The sequence below is a fragment of the Triturus cristatus genome, chromosome 1_2, assembly GCF_964204655.1.
Source record: "Triturus cristatus chromosome 1_2, aTriCri1.1, whole genome shotgun sequence".
Taxonomy (NCBI): Eukaryota; Metazoa; Chordata; class Amphibia; order Caudata; family Salamandridae; genus Triturus; species Triturus cristatus.
In genome coordinates, this window is record NC_140580.1 from 1,006,092,125 (window position 1) to 1,006,116,427 (window position 24,303).

A 24,303-nucleotide genomic window follows, 5' to 3' on the forward strand; every position below is an offset into this window, starting at 1 on the left:
TAAGTGATTTATGTAACAAACAAGTATTCAGAAATGCTTCAGCTGAATTACAAAACGTTGTTAGGCAAGGTAAAAGCATTTTTGGCCTGGTGGGCTCTTCTCCCTATGACATTACTTGGCAGGGTTTCCTTTATTAAAATGTATATTTTGCACCATTTTTTTATTTCTTTTTTCGAACCTTCCCATAAAAAGAAAGTTTCTTTTAAAGAACTAGATTCTCTTAATATAAGATTTGTGTGGAATGGCAAAATATTCTATTCTCCAGCTTGACAGAGACCAGGGCAGACTGGCCTTACCCAATTTTTTTTTTATCATCTAGCCACATGGTTAGATATTATAGTTCGTAGTGAAAAGCACTCCAATGGGCTTGAAAAAATTTTACTACACAAAATGGTTCTAGAATCAAAATCTGATTTGCTTGTTTTTTAAAGTTGGCTAGAGTACCAAAAAGTAAAAGGTATAAGGTGCTAGTCGAAATAGAAAATGGTTTAAAGTGCTTTGTTAAGTTAAGACAGGTGCTGACTAGTCATAAGTTTGTTCGGCTACAGGACTGGAAAGCCCTAGGGCTATTTTTCTAAACCAGTGCTAAGTTTCTGGAATCCTGAAGGGTATCAATTATGAAAAAACGAAACAGCATTTAGGAACAGAGAGCCATTGTTACTGGTACAGTTTTATTTACAGATGACAGGTTTTTGGCAAGGAACTTGCAAGAAATTAGTGAATCAACTCAGGCCCTTATTCATCTATTAATAAAAACAGACCTGACAGGTCGAGGCAACTGGTACAGAGCTTTGGGTAAAAGTTCTGATTCATCCACGATTACTTATCACCAGTGAGCAAGACTGTTTACAGTCGAAACGCGTTTGGTGGCGGCAGGAAATAAAATTAAAAATCGCACATGGCGTCGTTATCCTTTTTGAAAAAAAAAAAAAGAGATATATATATATATATATATATATATATACACACACACACACACACAAAATATAAGCTACAAGACTATTTTTCATAAAAAGGGCCAACTAATGTTAAATGCAATGCTGGAGCTATTAGCTATGTATAGTTTTCAAATCAAGGAGAAATGGTATTAACAGTGTGATTTTTCTCTTTTTTCATATTGATAATCTTGCCTTGGGTCGAGTATCTCTCCATATACAATGTATGTATAATGAAAGTAAGAGGTATGTATCTAGCATGATTTAAAACTGCTCACGATGACGAAGATCAGGAGACATGAGCAACTAACACTAGCCAGAAACAGCCAGGAAAATATATGCATAGAACTGCTTGTTAATTAATAAGGTTCACTGATTCACTTTATTGCACTATGTCACTTTATGTATTTATGCAGCTAATTAATCTGTAAAGTTCTGGTTTGCTTGATAAATACGGTTGTATCTGCTCCTTTAAAAAAATTTATGTAAACATTTTTCAAAACGAGTATTACGACAAGCATGCTTGTACTGATGATGCTTTGTCTGAAGGCGAATGTGTTCATGTTAAGTAGGCAGGCAGACGTCCAAAGGGTCTAAGTTCCTTCTCTAACCCACTAAAGGTGGTAGAGTGTCTGAGGAATTCAGCATGCTTAAGTTATGGTAGGGTATGGCATTTGAGTCGCATTGCAAGATATCAGGGAAAAGAAAAAATTATTTTTCCTGTGTTTACTGGGGAGATCAGTGACTGTAAGATACAACAGAGAATGAGGGGTCTTGAATGGCCGTGGTGGAAGAGCTGGAGCAAACTGTGCAAGCTGATAAGTCTGGGTCTTGCACTGAGGAACAGACGGGAGAGGCTAGTATGGTTGGAAGCCTACTGAGTTTTTAAAAAAAAAATTTTTATTTAAGTTGTCTGATCAGCAATATAATATACACTTACATAGGCATTTTCATTTACAAACGGCATATAACATAGCAGTAGTAAGCTGTTAAGCTACAAGAGTGACACTTTCCATTTTAGATGGGCATATCTAACATTAAACATCTTTTCATATCATAGTTCCACATTACAAACTTTAGTATCCAAGGACTACAGCACCGCAAGCAATTTTTTGCTCTATCGCACTTGACACATGGCACAGAGACACGAGACCCTCCCAACCTCACCTTAATTTCGAAAAAGAGAGAAAGGATATCCCCTCCTGAACATCGTCTGTTTGTATTTTGTCGATCTTACACATATATTACTCATCCACCTACAATAAATAAAGAAGCTAACGGTATCCCTCTAAGACAGCACTGGATTTTTTGTTAACCCATCATATTAGTTGGTGATATTTTAAGGTCAACCCAAGTGTGCACTCTTGATTAGCACCCGCCAGCACAATGCTGTTCCAGCCTCTGGAGCATATATAAACAAACAACAAAAGGTGCACCACTTCAACGGATACAGTGTGTATTAAATCAGTCCATGTACTTGATGTCCTTTCTTTTCAAAAATTCTTCTTTATTTTTCATTTGTTATATAAACATTAAAAACAGCCAAAGCAGCCGACGCGTTTCGTCCAACTTGGGACTTCTTCAGGGCGTGGACAGTTATACACCGATATGAGTTTACAGTCGTAGTATTTCCAAGAACACCATTCAATAACAATTCACGAAGTAAGAATGTCGATTGGTGAGTAAAAGAATCTGCTAAGTAACGCTAATGAGGTCACATAACTCCAGCATAATTCAAATTAATACTTCGTCCCATAATACGGACAGGAATCACAGTCTTTAGAATGCCCGATTCCGCATATTCCGTATTCAAGGAAAGACCACCTCCGTCGGATATCTGCACCATCCACCTGTAGCCTCTGTAGGTATTGCCTCAGTGGGAAGCCTACTGAGTTGCGTGGCTAATGATAAAAAATGTATTGTTTGATTATTTAAAATCTTTACAAAAAAAGCAATCTTAAAAACAATCATATAGGAAAAGCTATTAAAAATCATGTGCAAAAGAGCAACAATTAAAGAGTTTTTTAGGAACAAGCAGCAAGAGTGAATAAAATCATGTGAAGAATAAACGAGCAGCATTCAAACATTTGTGTACATCAAGAGAAGAAAGCAAGTGGCCAGATAGTCAGATAAGGGAAGGACAGAGCTAAAGTAGGGACTGTTCAGTGTATTTGGCCCAAGCTCTACTGTGCTGCCATTTTAAGGGCCTTCTCGACCCCTTGTAAGTACTTAACAGTTCTGCAGATTGAGCCCTGATCTGATGCATTAAAGCAGGACTGAATGGCTTCCCTGCAAGTACACACCCCTGGCTGGATCCACTGAGGCCGTAGGAGTTTGCGCCGAAAGCCCAGGGTGCTGTCACAAAGGCAGATAGTGTGAGCCAAGTTTTCTGTTGCCTTGCCGCATAGCCTGCAGATCGTGTCCCCGGGTGTACTCAGCCAGCCAGAGCCTACTATGCGGTAACGTTGGGAGGTCTTCCAGTCGAGAGGACAGAAAGTTGCTTTTTATCCTGGGATTCAATCCTTCACCCAAGTATTGCTTAGGTTTCAAGGTTGTATAACTGTTTAGCACGACCCAGCCGTGTGACCTTTTAGCTGGGGTAGCCCTGTCTTCAAGTGATGCCAGGATTTTGGATGATTTTAATACTGATTTTAGGTCGAGCCTAGAGTCCGTGTGCATGCGCTGCTCTGCGAGGCATGCTGTATCCACTCTATCTGCATTGATTCAGCCTCTCGCTTCCCATTGGTTCCTTTGTGTGTTTGTCTAAAATCCCTTCCTTTCTGTGGATAACTTTCACATTTGTCCCTCCTTTCAGTGGGTGGTTCCTGTCCTTGGCGACTGGCCCCGTTACATGTGTAATTGCTCTTGTGTATACTTCGTTTCGTTTTTGCACTTCTTTTTCTGTTTCCTAATTGGGAAGGCTCTCCTCATGCAGAGCACACCCTCCACTGATGCTTTAGCTACAGGAGTTTAATTTAAAAAAAAATGTTTTAAAGTCTAATGTACCTTCACGGGTCCCGCAATGTCGTGGCTCCTGGCCGGGTCCCGTTTTCCTGCTGAACAGGAAGCAGGCATCCTCCCTCCCCTCCCCTAACCCAATCACAACTTTGCAAAGGCAGCATTGTGATTGGTAGGGTAGCACCCAGCTGGGCGCCTATGGGGAGGTTATTTTCACTATGTAGACTGCATGCAGAAAAGTCAGAGTGCGCATGACTGGTTTGGTCGGCCCCAGACGGCCAACCAAACAGTCAGGGCCCACAGCACTGGGCAAGCCACTCCTCTGAACGCAGTGCGAGAAGCAGAAACATAAAATGGTATTTAAAATAGAGAAAGCAGTGGGGCGACTCTCCTCCACCCTATGGAGGAGCCGCCACTGCGTGGGGGAACAGCACTGGCTCAAGGGAGCTTATGGCTTCACCACGGACAGGAACGACTTCCGCATGTAATAGGTACATGGGGTGGGGCAGCAGGGGCACCCGCTTTAACGTTTCATCTTATTAGTTTCCTGTTATTGATTTATTTGCAAAGCAAATAATGCCCTTTGGACATTTTAGCCTTTCACATTTAAGACACACAGAAAGCTTCCCAACAAACTATTGCGCTTACCAAACTCCTTCAGACACTAAATAGACGCTTAATTTACTGCTCCTCTTTCTGCTTTATTGTTCCTCAGAACTGCACGAGAACAAATTGTCATCAAATAAAACATTGAAAATAAGATTCTTTGAGGGAAACAGTTACTTGAAAAATTATTAGTGCCTGTGACAAGTATTGCTCTGCTGAGAAGTTATTCATGTCTTTTACTTTCCTACTCAGAAGCTGCTTTGGGTCCCTTTCTATCTAGGTTTTCATCTATTGCCAAGCAGGTAAGTTCTGTACCAGCCATCTGGTATGCATTAACACTCGGAACAGCCCCCCTCCTCACCTGGCTTCAAACGCGCTTCCTTTCACTTTGGGGCACGAATGCAAATTATGCCATGTTCTGTGTGCACCTTTTTTCGTTTTGGCATTGCATCGCTTCTGAAGCATTATTTAATTCTGCAGCAGTCTTCTTCCTTGTTTAACTGCGGTTACAAAGTCATTGTGGCCTGACTCGGATCATGCTTTTGGAGATAAGCACAATTACATTGTTTTTTTGTTGTTGCAATGACATAGTTTTCAGGCTGTGGGTCATCCTCTGCCTCCAGCTCCTCTTATCCTATATGTAAGTAGGCAGTCGGAAATGGGCCACATCCCGTGAAAATAATCTTCAGGCAACAGGGCATAGCCCATTTATAGTTACCACTCTTGGATCAGACAGTCAAAAGCGAGGCTGTCCGTAGTCCCATCCATCAGACAGTGCAGAGCCAGCACCAGAGTCGATCCCTAAGCAGCATATATGGCAGAGCTGCATGGTTATTGGCCATGTTTCAGGCTGTCCTGTTAGTTACACTGTGTCTGAGAGGGATGACAGTGCCTTTAAAGTACGTCAATAATTGCACTCAGGAGTGTTTAGACTTTAGAGCCAACCAGTGCAGGTGAAGGAGTGCTGGGAGCTACGCTGAGCTGGCCAAGTGAAGGAGCAAAGTGGTGGAGGTAATGACATGTGTATTGCTGCTGCGAGTTACAAGAAGAGCAAGTGTTTGTGGATGTTTTGCAGTTAGTACATATATTTGTGTGTGATGGTATGTAAGCCTGAGAAAGTATGATTAGGGCTGACACTTGTCTGTATCCCTTCCCGGTGCCATCTAGCACCAGTACAGCCAAACCTGAGCACCAGTGCAGCCCCACCTCGGCACAGCACCAACTCAGCATCACTAAGCACCACACGAGCATCAGCTCAGCACCACCTGAGCACCAGAATGAATCAGCACCACTTCAGCCTCACTTGAGAACCACCACAGCACCACTTCAGCATCAGCACAGAACCATTTCAACATCAGCACAGCACCATCTCCATGTCAGTGCACCACAACCACCTAGTCAGCAGCAGCGCAGCACTACCTCAGCGCCAGCACATCACTTCAATATCAGCACAGCACCAACTCATCATCAGCACAGCACTACTCCCGCATCAGTGCACCACCAGTGCAGCACCACTTCATCATCAGCGCATCACCTCAGCACAGCACCACCTGAGCACCAGTGCAGCATTTATACCCCAGCACCAGCACAGCATCACTCAGTACCACCATGGCATCACCCAGCACCAGTGCAGCATCTCCTCAGCATCACTCAACAGAGTACCACCTCCTCATCAGTGCACCACCATCCACTGCAGCACCAATTCTGCACCAGTGGAGCCCCACCACAACACCAGTGCAGAACCAACTCGGCATCACTCAAAACTACCAAACATCACTCAGCACCACCGGAGTATCACTCAGCACCATATCAGCGTCAACGCACCACCACTTCTGCATCTACCCAACACCACCTCAGCATGCACACAGCACCACCTGAGCACTACCACAGCACCGCTTCAGCATTTGCATACCACCACCTCCTCATCAGTGCACCAGCGCAGACCCACCTCAGCAGCAATTCAGCACCAACACAGGACCACTCCAGCATCAGCGCAGCACATCCTCAGCATCAGCACAGCCTCATCTGGGCACTGGTGGAGCACCATCAAGTCAGCACCAAAGCATCACTCAGCACCAGCTCAGTATCACTCAGCATCACCTTTGCACCAGCACACCACCACCTCAGCATCACTCAGCACCATGTTAGTCTGCCCTCAGAATCTGGCATCTGTTGATTCTCCCCTAGTGTCCGTCCGCTGCACGTGTTGTAATTCAGGTACTATTTCCCAACCTCCACTCCCCCGTTGTTTATGTACCGCCCCCCATAACAACAAAAAATATATAACAAACAATCATTAGAACAGACAGGAAGAAGTTGCCAGCACTGCAAGTACAAACAAAGTAGAAGCCATTTTTATGTTCATTTGCTCTTTCAATCGGGTCGTTCAGTTGTATATAATGTCTTCTTGGTTTGTTTAAAGGCAACAACATGCTTATAACACTTTTTTATTATAACTTTTCAACATGATGCACAGCAACCACAATGCTCCACAACATAGCTTATAGACACTGGCAAAGCCAATAGCCCTGGCTAAACACTTATAAGGTCCCTAAGGCGAGACATATGGACTATGCCAATGCTTGTTTGAATTGGTCTTGGCTTACATTTGTTTACAATGATTCCCCCAAGCTTAGTCGATCGATGATATCATTGAGGAATATACAGGCTGGTGAACGTGGCTTCTTTATGATCTCTTCCCATACGTAGTGGTTGATGGAGTTTTCCTCTGAGTTTTTTCATTTGTAGCAAAAGGTGACAAAGGACGCCCATCTGGAGTAAAACTGCTTTGTTAGCCCGAACTTGAGCCCGATTTGAGCTGGGGAGGTGCTTCAGGGAGCTGAAAGATTTGTTTATATATTCGGATCACTGTTTTGTCCAGGATCAGTGAGTCTCTCCCTCGGAGTGCCTCACTGCCATAGGCCAGGGTGGGAACTCCCTTTGCTCTGGCAGTTTCTGGAATCTAGCTATATGAGGGCCCGTTTAGGTTACTTGATAATGCTGCCAGACCAGCTGCAAGGGAGATCCCTTTCTTTTTGATTTCCTCTTTGTGTGATCTAAAGAAGCTGTCGCTATAGTGTATGAGGCCAAGATACTTATAGCTATTTGTTTCATCGATCCTGCTCCTGCCTAGTTCCCAGTTGACCGTCCCCTTCAGGGCAGATCATGCTTTTAGTGGTTTTTACTGTTTATTTTCACCCTGTTTATGTCAGCATATGCCTCAGTAGCTTTCACGAGGCACTCCACCCCAACTCGTGTTCTGGTTAATAGCACCAGCTTGTCAGCGTACAACAGCTTGGACAAATTTGTCGATCCTAGTTTGAGAGAGTGCGAGTTGATGGAAATGAGTGTTGATGGGAGTTCAGCTACACTAAGTTAAACAACATCGGTGCCAACACACACCCTTGTTTGAGACCTCTTGTTGTAGGAATGGCCCTGGAAAGACCCCTACAGTTACCCAGTTCAATCCTCACCCAGGTTTTGGAGTGTAAGGTTTCTATGACTTTGAGAAGGCGAGTTGGTATTTGCCAGTTCTTCAATTGTTCCCAAAGCTTGTTGTGATCTACTCGGTAAAAAGGCGGCCTGGTAGTCGATGTAGCAAAGATAGAGAGCAAGCTTTGAGATTTTGGAAGAATCCAATAAAAGAGATCGGGCCATTATACTTCCTGTAGTCTCGGAGTTTCTGGTGAAACCTGTTTGATTATAAGGAATGATAAGAGTTCAGTTTTGCCCACTCTCTAAGGTGCTCAATAAAGTAGGACCCCAGCGTAGTATTTAGACTTGACAATGAGGCTAAATACTATGCCAGGCCCTACTCAAGTCCAAAGTGTCAAAGTCCCTCCTCTGAACCACTAAAGGTGGTGGAGTGTGTTAGGAATTTAGCACGCTTAAGTTACGGCAGGGTGTCGCATTTGAATCTCATTACAAGATATAGGGGAAAAAAGAATGTAATTTTCCTGTGTTTACTGGGGGGGGGGGGGTACGTGACTGGTTGCAAGATATAATAGAGAATGAGGGGTCTGGAATGTCAGCGGTGGAAGGGCTGGAGCAAACTGTGCAAGCTGATGAGTCTGGGTATAGCTCTAGAAACAGGCAGCGAAGTATGGTGAGAAGTCAACTGAGTTGTGCAGGTAGGCCTATTAGTTTACCCATTAAGTTCCAGGATTATGTTGTGAAGTACTTTTAGGTATTATGTGTTCCCGAAAGTTTGCGGATTACCGTAATATAAACCACAAGTTATATATATTTTTTTGTATAGGTAAGGTTGTGGGTTATGGTAATATAAACCACAAGTTGTATTTTGTATTTTTTTTGTATAGGTTCAGTTGCAAGTTTACATATATCGTCTGTTTATATTTTACGGCTACTTTGTAAGTTACAATTGCATACTTATATTTTTTTACCTGAAATGTGTGTGTGTTTGAATGTGTGTGTCTGTATATATATATATATATATATATATATATATATATATTGTACTTTATTAGTGTTTAAAGGGGGAAGATATGTGTAGAGTTCAAAATTTGCGAACATACGTGACAAGAATTTTCAATTCTATTAAGGACCCGGAGGCGAGGATTATGCTTCTCATTTCTTTACTAGAAAACTCAGCAGCCAATCAGATAACAGTAAAAGTAAAATAACACTACAATACCCATGAGCATACTGGGTATCACCTGACAACCATAGAGCAACCACTATAAAAAGTCCACAAGAGAATACCATATCCTGTTTTTTTGGTAAAATAACAGTTAAGGTGGAAAAATCAGTCCAATATGAAGAACGTGGAAGAAAAGAAGATCAAGCAGTGAAAAACAGCAGTCCACCAGGCTGGAACAGAAGATATGATGCTTGCAACTTCAGAAAAAAACGGACCCTGCAGGTAGCCATCAGACAGTCCAAGAAGACAGCACAACACGCCTCATTTAGGTCAGAACCTGATAAGAGATATAGAGACGTAATATACCATTCCCCCATGATAGAAAAATCACAATAAAAAAGGGGGGGGAAAACAAGGAGTATATATGTAATATGCAATATGCATATGCAATAAATGCAAACAATGTAAACAATATTTGAAATACAGAAAACATGGGTGGGATAATCCTCGCCTCCGTGTCCTTAATAGAATTGAAAATTCTTGCCATATATGTTTGCAAATTTTGAATTCTATGTCAGGACTGGAGGCTCAGATTATGCTTGTTCAAAGCTGCGCCACCACAACAGATGCAATATCCACAATTGGTTTATAATAAAAAGTCTTAAACATAGAATCAGTTGACCAATCAGCTGCCTTCATAATGTCCATTAAGATCACTTCCATAGAAAAAGCTTTGGAAGCCATAGCTCCACGAGCTGAATGTGCACCAAATGTTTGAACATCAATACCTGCCTCACCCATGAGCCATCTGACCCATCTTGCTAATGTAGCTGGGGTCACAGGGCGAAAAGGTTTTTGCAGAGCAATCAACAATTGACCATGCAGATCTTGTCGAAATTGAGCAGTACTTACCTCATAATCCTTAATACATTGCACTACACAAAGTTTTGGATTATTGGGAAAACTCGGGTAAGTAACAGAGGCAGTATTACACTTAGTGCGTCTGGAGATAGCAAAAGTGACACCTTCAGTTGAAAATCTACGACCTGCGAGATCCAGAGCACGGATATCAGAAACGCGTTTACAAGAAACCAAGCATAATAACATAGTTAATTTTGCTGAAAACTGTTTGCGGGATAGAGAATTATTGGAGGGCCAAGCCTCCAAGAATCGCAAAACAGTAGAAACATCCCATAAACCAACGTATTTAGGGCGAGGCGGTTTTACCAACCTGATACCCCTGAGCAATTTGCAAACTAAAGGTTGTTCACCAGCAGGTTTGTCATTGATAGTTATATGGCCTGCAGAAATGGCAGATCGAAAATTATTAACCGTTCTATAAGCAAGACCGGAAGAAGCAATGGATGCAAGAAAATACACAATCAAAGAGATATCTGCTGAAGCGGGATCCACCTCCCATTGATCGCACCAACTACACCATCGTTTCAAGGCTGTGGAATAACGTTTGTGTGTGTTGGGAGACCAAGCCTCGCTGATAAATCTGGTAGCGTCTCGCGAAAGGCCTGGGATTTTCCAGCGATCCCCGAAACCCGCCAAGCAACTAGAAGGAGTTGACCTGACTATCAGTGGATGCGGGTTGCTGAGAGGGTCCAGTAACAGATTTCAACGCTGGGGAAGAAAGAGCGGCACTGCACAAATCATCTCCAGAAGAACCGGGAACCAAGCCTGAGCCCGCCAAAGAGGAGTGATCAGAATCAATTCCGATTGGTAAAGCTTTGTGCGTGCTAAGACCCTGGGGATCATCACAAACAGGGGAAAGGCATAACAAAGATGAGGCGGCCAGTCCTGCAGAAATGTATCCGTAGCCAGAGCTTCCGGATCTGGGCGCCAACTGAAAAACATTGGAAGTCGCTTGTTGAGTCGAGAGGCAAACAGATCGATCTGGCACTGACCCCAAAAGCGGGTTGGGGACCTGAATACACAAGGATGAAGCCTCCAATCGCTGAAATCTCGGAGGTGACGAGAATTCCAATCTGCAATCAGATTGTTGCACCCCGGAAGATATTCCGCAATCACTGTGATGTTTCTCTGAAGACAAAAGTGGCAGAAATTCTTGGCAATTTCTGCTAGAATCTTGGACCTCGTTCCCCCTAATTTGTTGACATACCGAACCGCTGACACATTGTCCATGCGGAGGAGTATGCAACAGTTCATCATGCGTGGAGACAGACAACGGATCGCAAATGACCCTGCCAGAAGCTCCAGACAATTGATATGGAGAGACAATTTGTCTTGGGACCACCGGCCCCCCGTAGTTATCGGATCGCAACGGGCTCCCCATCCCCACGGACTGGCATCGGACTCTATCACCACTTCCGGAGACACTCCGTACAGGGCTCGACCATTCCAAGACTCCATGTGTTCTAACCACCACAACATCTCCCACCTCGCCTCCTCCGAAAGAGGAATCCGATCTGAATATTTGAGGCCTTTCCGGAGATGGCAGATTTTGAGTCGCTGAAGTGCTCGGTAATGGAGAGGACCCGGAGATATAGCTTGTATAGAGGAGGCTAGCAGACCGACTATCCGAGCTACAGACCTCAATGATACAACCTGTTTGTGTAAAATCAATCTCAACTCCCTCTTGATGGATCTGATCTTCTGATTGGGCAAGAGGAGTTGACAAGTGAGGGAAATGACTAGAAAACCCAGGAATTCCATCGATTGAGACGGGATGAAAACTAACTTCTGTGGATTCACTACAAAATCCGAGTGACTGTAAAAGATCTATTGACCACTCCAAATGAGTCCGTAACAGGCGAGGGCAGCGACCCATGATGAGAATGTCGTCCAAATAAATGATCAGACGAACACCCCGGGCTCTCAGAGATTCCACGACAGGCCTCAGGAGCTTCGTGAAGCACCAAGGTGCTGACGAGAGGCTGAAAGGGAGAACCGTGTACTCGAACCAAACCTCTTGCCATTGGAACTGCAGAAACCGACGATGAGGACCGTAAATGGGAATTGACAGATACGCATCCTTCAGATCTAGATGGACCATCCAAGCCCCCTCCTGAAGAAGATCCCGCAGAAGATGGATGCCCTCCATCTTGAAGTGTCGGTAAACGACCCAGCCATTGAAGTCCTTGAGGTTGAGAACTAGTCTGGAACCACCCCCCTTTTTCTGAACCAGAAATACGTTGCTGGAGAAGCCCTGAAGATGACGGGTGGTCCGAACTATGCCCCCTTTTTTCAGAAGAGAGTCTATTTCCACGGAAATAACAGCCTGATCTTGAAGGGAAAAAACTAGGGGCGATGGAGGATGAGGTTGAATGGGAAAGCTGAAGAACTCTATCCTGTAACCCTTGACAGCGTCCAACACCCATGCATCGCTCGAGATCAGATGCCAATTGGGGAGAAAAAATTGAATTCTGCCCCCCAACATTACTTCTGAAGCTGAGATCAAACGCACCTGAAGCTGAGGAGTCGCGATGTCCTCCTTGATTTCCACCATAACGTCCTTTCCGGAACTGGTTACGTCCTTTGTGAGTGGGACAGAAGGAGGACCTGTTGTTATAGCCTGAGTCCTGAGAACCTCCACGCTGGGACTGAGTGCCATGCCGGGCACCTTTGTTAAAACCGCGGCCGAACGATCGTCCCCTATATTGTCCAGCCCGTCCAAAGCCCGGACGAAAAGCCCGTCGAAGGGAGGACTGAGCCTTATCTAGACCACTGAAAGTGGCAACAAATTTGGTCAATTCTTTGAGAAAAGGTTGCCCAAACAGTAAACCCTGAGCCAACGGCCCAGACTCAGAAGAGGACAATTCTGCCAATTTTGGATCCAATTTCAAAAGAATAGAACGCCTGCGTTCGCAGGACATTGTACAATTGGCGTTACCCATATGACAGATGGCCCTCTGAGCCCAATCAATTAAATCATCAGTATCAACACTCTATCAATTCCCTTTTTGGGATCTTTAGCGTACTTCTTGAGATAGGTCAACATGGAGGGGTCTACCTCAGGAGTGTCTGCCAATTTATCAGCTAAGTCAGGCCGAGGACAATCCGAATTCAGACGCGTCCGCACATCGTTGTCCAAAGGTTGGCGAATATGGGATTGGACATAATCCCATGAAAGATAGAGAAGGATGAGCCTGCACACCTAATTTGAGCGTGTCAAGAATGATAAATGCTATATGCAATAGTTGTGTGATTTTTGTGTGCTATCACGTTAAGGGAGTATGAGCCCTAACCCCTTGACTATAATGCAAATAAACTGCAAATTAACAACAGTTGCTCAGAAAAAACGTGAGGATCTTTTACTTCATTCCAAGACACCGTCTGACAAACGTGAAGTATTTGTACTCAAACATTCAACACAATCATCATGCATAAAAACCATCATAAAAAAACGTTGGGAGATCATCGCATAAGAAGTAGACTTCAGAGATCTGTTCCAGGACCCTCCGCTGATCGCACACAACAGGTCAAAAAATCTCAGAGAACTCCTCAAGTTCAAACCAAGCCCTAGTAAATTCAGTTTCAAGGGAATGAGAAAATGCCACAATTGTGGCCAATGTGGCAATGTCATTCTTGGGAATACCTTTGCACATCCACAAACTGGCAGAAAGATCACACTCAGACACACTTCTGATTGGAACACCGACAGCGTAATGTATGCTATAAAATGCCCTTGTGGGCTAGTATATGTAGGCAGGACGTCTAGAAAAATCAAAACACATATAGTTGAACACAAAAGCACAATACGTAACACAAATCTGAAATCATGCTTAGCCGCACATTGGGTTCATTCTGCACATACCATACCTCAACTAAGGTTCACTATTTTGGAAAAAGTAGATGTTACATCTGGTGTAGATTTACATACAGCTCTAGCTCGGAAAGAGACTTTTTGGATAAAGTATTTAGGGACAACTATCCCTGGTGGCCTCAATGATCATTATGAATTAGCATGTTTCTTACAACATTACATGTATGTTCATTTATGTTGCTGCATACCGTTATTTCATTTTCTCACTTGTACAGGATTTGCACTCCTCCTGCGCTTGGACCAACATTGTTCATTTGCAGCTGTCTTTACGACCTTAGCATATTTTTAAATAGTGGGATGCTATTCTGGCTGACAAACAGAGTGTTTCCCTTCTAAGCGCATATACTCATTCTCCCAGCATACACCATAGTTGTATGGTTGATACAATTCACATACCATATTTTTGGTTCTAGTTGATAAACAGTGGGAAACTTTCTTCTTTGCATACATTCATTTACCCAGCATTTATCACCGTTTCATGTTTTGTTCTATCTAACACACTATATCCTCTGGTTTAGTCAATACACTTGGCTGTTCACATTTACTCGTGAAACGAGCATAATAAAGTTTATTACGCAAAAAATGTTTTCTGCAATTTTTACACGCTGCGCTTCAAACTCGCGCCCATTCCTATTGGATGCACGTCACATGCGCATACGCATTGACGTTGATGGTGCCGGTTGCTAGTTAGAGCCCCACACTCGCTCAAATACGCATTACACATACACACGCTACCGCGGACATAGTCGGAGGCAACTCTAAGGACGCCATAACAATACCTCAGAGGTGAGCAGCTATTGAACTTTCACCACTTTTTGAATAAGTCACTTCATGCAAAACATGGATCGCTGACTATGTTTGTTGTTTTCAGCCTTCCTCTTCATCGTGATGACTATTTTACGCGTTTGCGTAAGCTTGATCTGTGACACATGGGACGCTCGGGTTCACTATTGTATTGGGCACACCTCTAAATTCGTGTCCCCTCATCTAAATATTTTTCCACATTACTTTTCCAGATGCATACTGCGGCTCGCTAATACTATAGTTGCAGTCGGGTAAGCGGTTCGCTTGTCTGACTTTCACTAACGCATGTCGCGGAGCTCCTTCTTTTTACTATTTTCATCTTCAAATTCACTTCTTCAATTGCACTAATTGTTCCTCCTTCTTTCATTGTTTGCTTCGTCACCGCAATGTCATATTTTATTTGTTAGAAGCATTCGTTGTGCACTCCTTTAACGCTCCATTTCTCTCAGTTTTGAATACTAATACTCTCCGCTTTGCTGTTATTAGACCCACATAAGGGATGTATGTTTTCATAAAGTAACTTGCATGTTTTGAGATTGCCTACATCTACCACTCTCATTACGCACGTCGTAGGGCCATGAACACTGTTGGGTTTTATGCAGGTTCACATCACGCAGTGAGTGCAAATCCTAATATCATGAATGTACCATTCTACATTTGACATTGACTTTTGACCTTTTGTTGTAGTTCCTTTTGGTGGATTTCTACAAAGTCAACTTTCCTTGATGATAGCCATCCCCTGAAGAAGGGTTTTTCAACCCGAAATGCATTGGGATTTTGTTTAAGATTGGGACTTTGTTTTCATTGAATTTGATATTGCAAGACGGGATTTTGTTCACCCTGTCAACTCTGTACTTCATGATAAACAAGATTATTATGAATTGTACAAGGTTTGAACTAAGTGACTGGCTTTTAAGTTGAATACAAGTCGTTTTTTCTTTCACAACAGTATTGTGGTTGATTTACTTTTAATAACTTTTTGTGAACTCTTGTTTGAGACCTTCGGGTCCCCTGTTGTGCATCACGCAGGCTTGGATTTTATGGCACGACACGGAGGCCATATTATGCAAATCTCCTTTATTGCCACAGCTCAGCAGCAACAATTGAAGAATACAGAACTTCGATGAACATTCCAAGTAACTATATAGTCCCTTCGCGACCAGCCATCTTCCTTCTTTGTTGCTGCTGCTCAGAAAGATAAGTACTCCTCAACTTATACCTGATTTTTTTCTCTATATATGTGTTTATTCAAGTGTTTATATAGTTTAATTCCCTATACTGTTCTCTGGATTGCCTTTCTCTACCTTCTATCCTTGTTAGGATCTACTTTCTTGTAAGGCTTTACAATGCGCTCTTTCAAAGATTAATGTGGTATTTCTTCAGAGATCAGCCCTTATTCGATAACCTTTCGCCCTCCGATCCCACTCTGGATCGGATTCACTCGTTTTTTCTGTCTCCCTTTAGCTGCTTTCCGTTCATATTTTTCCCGCTCGCTGTTTCCCCAGCTCGCTCGTTACTATTGTTATGTTTTAATTTCTAGCCTCGCGGCGATCACGCTCGCACTTCTACAACTCCCCGCTCGTGAAGCTCACCTAATGTCCCCGTAGACGTTGAGGCTCGTAAGCTCGCATAATATCTCCGTGCACCCATTCACGCCTTCGTTGAGGCTCCATTCCCGTGCCCGCACAGTCCTCCGACCCGGCCGCTTCAAGACGTCTCTCTCGCGTCTGAGGCAGTCGGAACTTAGAGGAAAGACCATTAGCGGGCAGCCACGCTCGCGTTTGCAGGCGTGGCAACCATTTTAGCTTGTTGGGATCCTTTCACCAACATAATGATGCGTCCATTTTGCTGCCTTGGGAACAATTCAGGTTTATCTATTCCCCAACTGCCGCATTATCATCTAATCACCAGAGCATCCGCCAGAGCGCCTGAGACTCGTTATTTAGCAGCCAATTGCTCCAACCTTGATAGGACTTAAATAATTAAAAAAAAAAAAATACAAAAAAAAGGGGGAAAGAAAAAGGATTATCCTTAGTCACTCAATATTAATTTAATCTTAACATAGTCATAATGTCCACCCCTCAACCATCTATTGATGACAGACTGGAAGACCTCATCAATAAAGCAGTGGAGAAGGTAATTGGCTCAATTGACGACAAAATTAACGAAAAATTAGAATCCTTCTGTGATCCGGGCACTACGCGAGACTCGTCCTCCGTGCCCTTCAAGATGGCGGCGACGGATGCCCGTCCTGAGGAGGGAAGCGCTCTAGTCCTCCCGGCCGGCGCGGAGCTGACGTCACGCGCCGGGACAAGAGAAACGCGGACGGACGAGGAGAGAGAACCAGCGAGGAACGGAGGAGAACGCGGAGCAGACCCAGGGAGAATCGAGGCTAGCAGGCAGGAGCGAGGGAGCACCGGAGAGGAAGAGCAGAGACGCCGTGGGTTTCCAGCAGACACCGCTCTAGTGTCCAGTCGTCCCAGGGAGAGTCAGGACGCCGAGACACCCCATGCTACAGTCCTGGAGGACTGTAGCTTCAGGTCAGTGCCTTTCCTGAGTTACTTGAAGCGCTTAACGGGGAGGGGGAAAGCCAGGGGATCACCAGAAACGGGGCACTAGCCAGGACCGACCTGTCCCTCACAACTTCCCCCCACCCTCACAAATCGTGGTGATAGAAAAGCAGGTGGAGGGTTTGTCACATCCAAGGAGAGACCTATTACTGACGGGAGGTTGTTCTTGTGTTTCCTTTGTCTCCCGGGGACGCCACCTTTTCCCAGAGAAACCTAAGAAGCTGACGTAAAGCGAACAGGAGAGGGACCGGAGGAAGCGACCACCGAACCTGGGGCATCGTTCAGTTTCCTTCCTGGAGGACTTTAGTTTTCATTTCTTTGTTTAATCACGACTGAATAGAGGTCTTCAGCAGTCTCTGTTTGAACCTTGTCTTCTCCTTTAATAAACTACGCCCAAATAAATCTAATGGTTCCTACAGTACGTCCTTGACTACTAGCAGCAAGGGTCAGTTACAGGTCCTGGGAGGGGACCAGAGCACACCTTCTCCCTTATTACGTCCCGACCTTCCACTTCTACACAAAATGAAGGAGCAAGTAAGGCTCCAAAAAAGAGGTCGCATGGAGATAAAGAAAGACCAGCTTTTAAAAAAGCTAAAACCAGCGCACCTTTTTCACGCTTGCAAGGTGGTGACAAGACTGGTGCCTCGGGCACCCAATGTGGGCAAGATATAGGCCCTGAGCTTCCAATTATTATCAATAATGAGGACAAATCCGACACTGAAATCGATTTGTCTTGCTCCTCTGGCTTCAATACTGATGCGGAAGAGACACCAAGGGGGACGGGAAGCTCCGAAGAGGTTTCAAAGACCTCACAACCCAACATGGGACTCTTGGACCCTTTTGGAGACCTAATGTTTGATCCCTTGTTAATCAAACATCCCTTATCCCCGGAATGGACCCCATCCCAACACATAGCGGAGTACCTCACCTTCTGGCTCAGGAAGGAGATCCCCCAAGAAGTGAGATCTAGATTACGCTCCGAATGCCCGAGACCCTCCCTCCCAAACAAGATAGCCGCAACACCGGAGCTAGATCCCAAAGTTGTGGCATTTATAACTAAAACTGCAAGAGACCCGAGGAAGGGGATAGATAAAGGCTTAAAATCATGCAAAGACCGCCTTCTTGACACCATTGGCCCCCTTACTAAAATTTTTGAAATGGCTGAATCTGGTTGTTATCTCGAAGACTCCTTAGTTGATCCAAAGGAACTAAGGGAGTGGGTCCAACGGGCTATATGCCTTTTAGGAAACGCCAATACCACTATTTCCACTGAAAGAAGGAAGGGAATCCTGTTTAAAATAGATCCAAAACTAATCGAATTGGCAAAAAATGACCCAGGTCCTAGCTCACAAGGCTTCCTCTTTGGTGAAGACTTCATCAAGGACATGGCCAAATACGTTGGCGCATTTAATTCCATTCAGAAATCACAAAAGGACATAAAAAGGGTATTCCAAGATCGGGTTTTCACCCGGGCCGGGAGAATACGGGGTCGTTTTCCCGGCCAAGGAAACTCCATTACAAGACCCTTCATGTCCCGTGGAGGGAGATATAACTCAAACTTCGGGAGTCTACAATTCTATCCCCAAAGACAGAGAAGTCGAGGACGTCCCTTCAGAGGAGAACGCAGACAACGCTCCTTCTCATCAGGTAGGAATCTTGAAAGACCTTTCAGATATCCCTCCAAAGGTGGGTGGGAGACTACGTCAATTCGCAAACAACTGGAATTTAGTAACCAAGGATCCTTGGGTCTTAAACACAGTGAGAGGTTACAAGATAGACCTCACCCATACACCTTTCCAATCAAATCATCCTCGAGAAATTACTTTCTCAAAAACAGACAAACTTCTGGTTTCCCAAGAAGTAAGAGATCTTTTAAGCAAAGGTGCGATTGTAGAATCAAATTTCATAGGTTTTATCAGCAATATATTTCTAGTAGAGAAGAAAAACAAAGAGCAGAGACCCGTCATAAACTTAAAAGAGTTAAACCAATGGGTAGTATACCAACATTTCAAAATGGAAGGGATACACCTCCTAAGAGACATTCTTCGGAAGAGAGACTGGTTAACCAGACTAGACCTAAAGGACGCTTACTTAACATTTCCTATCTGGGGACCTCACCAGAGATTCCTTCAGTTCTTCTGGGAAGGGAAATTATTCCAGTTTTGCAGCCTTCCCTTCGGTCTTTCATCCGCCCCTTGGTGTTTTACCAAGGTTCTCCGACCCGTCACCGATTGGCTCAGACAGAGGGGAGTCAGACTGATTATATATCTCGACGACATCCTCATTATGGCACAATCAAAACAAACCGTATCCCTTCACACAGATCTTACAATTCGCCTCCTACAGCATCTTGGCTTCATCATAAACATGAAAAAATCTTGTATAATCCCAAGTCAACAGACACAATTTCTGGGCTTCTTAGTAGATACTATAAAAGCAGAACTGAAACTTCCTTCGGACAAAGTAAGGAAAGTGGGGAAAGAACTCAGGAATTTACTGAAACTAGATCAATTCCCCTTAAGGTACTTAGCAAAGATACTAGGCCTTCTCTCTTCAACAATTCAAGCGATCTTTCCGGGCCCATTACACTATCGAGCCCTTCAAAGACTCAAAGCGAGATCACTGAGAATGACCTTCTCCTACTCCCATTTGATTTCCCTCGACCAAGACTCGAAGAGCGAGATTCTTTGGTGGTTGAAGAACGTAGAGGCATGGAATGACAGAGCCATTTTTGGGGAGGAACCAGACCTTATAATAGAATCGGACGCGAGTTCGGAAGGATGGGGAGCCAGATGTGGGAACTCATCCACAGGGGTTCGTTGGACTCTTCAAGAGAAGAAATTGCATATCAACTGCTTAGAATTATTAGCAGGTTCATTCGCGATTCGTTGTTTCACCCAGAATTCTGCGAAATGCTGTGTAACGTTACGGATGGACAACGTTTCCGCTGTACGTTATGTCAGCAAACTAGGGGGTCCTCACTCGAAGGGTGTGTCGGACCTAGCGAAAGGTTTCTGGGACTTTTGCTTGAACAAAGGAATATCAGTCTTAGCAGAACATATTCCTGGTCTGAACAATGGTGTAGCAGACTGGTTCTCGAGGAATTTCAAGGATTCCAGCAACTGGAGACTAGACAGACAGATTTTCTTAGCCATACAGGGCAGATGGGGTCCTTTCCACACGGACCTATTTGCAGATCGTCTGAATACCCAGTTGAAGAACTTCTTCAGTTGGAGACCGGACCCTCAAGCTCAGAAAGTAGACACATTCCTCCAAGATTGGAGAGGTCTGGCCCCTTATGCTTTCCCACCCTTTGCCTTGCTTCCCTGTCTTCTTCTTCATGCTCGTCGTTACAAAGAGAGCATGGTAGTGATAACCACCATGGAAATCCCAAGCGTGGTTTCCAATAATTCTAGAAATGTCTATCGACTTCCCCATTCGGATTCCTTCTTTCAGAGAGGTACTCATAGGGCCAGAAGGAGAGATTCATCCCCTGGTAGAGCAAGGTCTTCTGGTTCTGACGGCTTGGAAGATTTCAGGAGACAGTGGCGAATCCCAGGTCTTTCGTCAAATGCTTTCACACTCATTTCCGAATCATGGGCACCCGGTACAAGGAAAGCTTATCGATTGGCATGGAATAAATGGGTTCGCTGGTGCCTTCAACGAAGTTATGATCCCGTTTCAACTGATCTAGTTCATGCGGTCAATTACCTTTCTGATTTATTTACTTCTGGTCTATCTTATAGAACCGTTAATGTTTATAGATCTGCTATCTCTGCTGGCCATTCTTTAATTAACGGAATTTCCGTTGGGCAAAGTTTATTAACTAAAAAAATAATGAGAAGTATGAGAATTCTCAACCCTCCTTCCGCTAAGTACACCGCCATGTGGGATGTCACTCTTATTCTTAGAACCCTATCCTCTTGGGGAGATAACTCTTCTCTTAAACACATTTCTTATAAACTTACAGTTTTACTTTGTCTAGTATCTTTTAGAAGAACCTCAGACGTTAAAGCTTTAGAAATCTCTAGCAGGGCTTTTGAACCTGAGGGAGCTTGTTTCTTCCTCAAGAAGAGAACCAAGACTATGTCTTCCTCCATCTTTTATCCCCTTTTTCCTCAAAACGAAAGACTCTGTGTTGTTAAGTGTCTGAAAGAGTATGAGAAAAGAACAGAATATCTGAGAATGAACGAACAGCAACTCCTCATTTCTTATAGGTCCCCTCATAAAGCAGTTTCTTCTCCAACCCTGGCAAGATGGGTGAAAGATGTTATGCATGAAAGCGGAGTGGATGTATCTGTTTTTGGAGCACATTCCCTTAGAGGTGCTTCGGCTTCAAAGGCCTTTTTTATGGGTGGTGGTCTTCAAGATATCCTTAGGGCAGCAGATTGGTCAAATGATACTATGTTTAAGGTTTGTTATTTTAGACCAATCCCTAATGTGATTGATAATGTTCTTAATTCACTTTAAACTTGCATAATATGGCCTCCGTGTCGTGCCATAAAATTTAGATTTTTCAGAGCCTGCTGGGCAGAAAATCTGGATTTTATTAAGGACACGGAGGCTAATATTATCCCACCACTAATGATGTATATCCCTCCCTATGTGGATACATTTTATTACGTGGTATTATTCTTTTCTTTCAGAATGAAAAAATTGCTTCCTTCGGACCACTCCTTACAAGCTTTCCTTCAATCATATTTGGCTGTTTCTTCTCGTTGATGGATCTATCGTCGCAACTTTGACAAAGAAGGAAGATGGCTGGTCGCGAAGGGACTATATAGTTACTTGGAATGTTCATTGAAGTTCTGTATTCTTCAATTGTTGCTGCTGAGCTGTGGCAATAAAGGAGATTTGCATAATATTAGCCTCCATGTCCTTAATAAAATCCAGATTTTCTGCCCAGCAGGCTGTGAAAAATCTAAATTTTTCCAAACCTCCAGTTTATTTGAATTGGACATAATCCGCCACCTCTGCAGATGGGAGCCAGGAAGATGAATTAGGATGCACAATATCATTAGGGTCAAAAGTAAGGATTTGTGGATGAGTAGGTGCATCAACAAAATGCTCTTTACGAGCCTTTTTAGCAGGAGGAGGAGAAACGTCATGGTCTGAAGACGTGGCAGAAGAAGTGTCCCCATCGTCTCGCTGGCGAGAATGTGAAACCGGAATATCTTTGGAGGCATGAACATAGGGATGATCATTAGATAGAGCCTTGGCCAACTTCACAAAATCTGATTTATGAGGATTCACAGATTTTGTAGAAGACGAGGAAGAACGACCAGAAGAAGAAGGCAGCCAGCCCTGATGTAAAGCATACGAACAAAGATGGCGCTTTAAAGACTCAATTGCGCGGACCAGCGCATTATTAACTGAATGTTGGACACCCACATCATGTGCCTCAACCAAATCATACTCTATGGATCCAGAGGCCCCTTCATCATAGAAAAAGTCCTCGTCATCATAACATTCATCCATGATAACACTGAAAGTGTAAATATTGCCCACTGGAGGCAGAGAAACACAGTAAGCAAATGAATTGCCACAGGCAAAATAAGGGGGAAATGGAGAAAACCCCAGGCAAGCCAACAGCACAGATACAAATGAACTGTGAAAATATATAAATGAAACATGGAGGGCGGACTTGCCAACAACCACTCTAGGCAATGCCTAGGCAAAATTATACAGCCCAAAGCCGTCAATTTGGTCGTTTGGGCCTAGGATAGGGCTGCGACAGGCTTGTGGGCAATAGAGCAAATCCAGCGCTGCTCCCACGCTACAGAAATGAGCAATACCGGCAAATACGCAGGTAAAAACAAAGAAAAAGGCCATCGCGCATGTGCGGAACGGCCGCCTGCTCACAATAGAAAGAGGACAGCGCGATAACAGCACGCGCATCCTCTAGCCCCGCACTCCCGCTCCACAAATTGTAAAAACAACGTGGGCGCAAAGCGCCCGAGCCAGGGAGGTGAACACACGCTCCCGATACGAACGCGCAAGCAGAGACGCCGGAGCACCAAGTGAAAACACAACGCGCCGCATATACCACGCGGCAACAGGAGCAAACTGGCACCCTGAAAGGAAAATACGATCGGAGACGCCGATTCAAAGAAGCACAATGCGCTACAGACGCAACGCGGTGATAAAAGCAACAAAGCACACAAGGCAATCAAGAATGCAACAGCTAGAAAACACCATAATGTAAGTAATAATTGGGAAAGCACTTAACTGGCTGCGGAGCAGCAAAGAAAGAGGATATGGTATTCTCTTGTGGACCTTTTATAGTGGTTACTCTATGGTTGTCAGGTGATACACAGTAAGCTCATGGGTATTGTAGTGTTATTTTACTTTTACTGTTATCTGATTGGCTGCTGAGATTTCTAGTAAAGAAACGAGAAGCATAATAGGAGACTCCGGTCCTGACAGAACTGATTCTAGGTTCCATTCCATCTCATAACGTTCTATGATGCAATAGAACTTGGAATCAATATCTTAAGAGGGAGGAGGGTTGAAGGAAAAGGACGGTTATGCTGGTTGTTCGCGGGGTTAAATAAATAAGAGTCTTCAGCCTACTTCTGTCTGCGACTTCTTGACTCCACACTGGGCTCAATAAAGGGGACTAGCAAGCCACATTATCAGGCATTTGCACGTGTTTAGTAGACAACAGGCCAAAGAAGCGGACCCTGCTCTGCTGTCCCCCTCTTCTCCCCCGCCCGCCCCCATTCCAGGTCCGACTGTTTCTTACCTTACTACCTAGCATCAGCCCCACAGCTCTAAACCCCACGCTACTTCCCAACCGTGGGCGTCAGCAGTCACTGTTCAAATTTTGCTGCCGAGATCTTCACTGGCACAGATTCGCAACCACACTTTAGCCCGTTCTAAAAGTCCAGCAACTAACATGTGGACAGTACGCACGGATCTTGTTTACAAATACTACAGAGGCACATGCGGGGCTCCGCAGCGAATGATCACTTTGAATTCCGCACAGCGATTGAGGATTGGCTGGGAGGCCGACAGTTGTCCAATCTGAAATTATAG

General features: G+C 44.1%; 1 long non-coding RNA gene across 1 annotated transcript; it reads right to left on the reverse strand.

Moving 5' to 3' along the window:
• Window positions 1–1,813: 1,813 nt before the first annotated feature.
• Window positions 1,814–24,209, reverse strand: LOC146868586 (uncharacterized). Its single transcript, XR_014966298.1, has 2 exons — window positions 24,011–24,209; window positions 1,814–2,836 (listed from the first exon to the last, which is right to left on the reverse strand). It is a non-coding gene; the product is annotated as an uncharacterized LOC146868586 (long non-coding RNA).
• Between the last annotated feature and the right edge of the window lie 94 nt (window positions 24,210–24,303).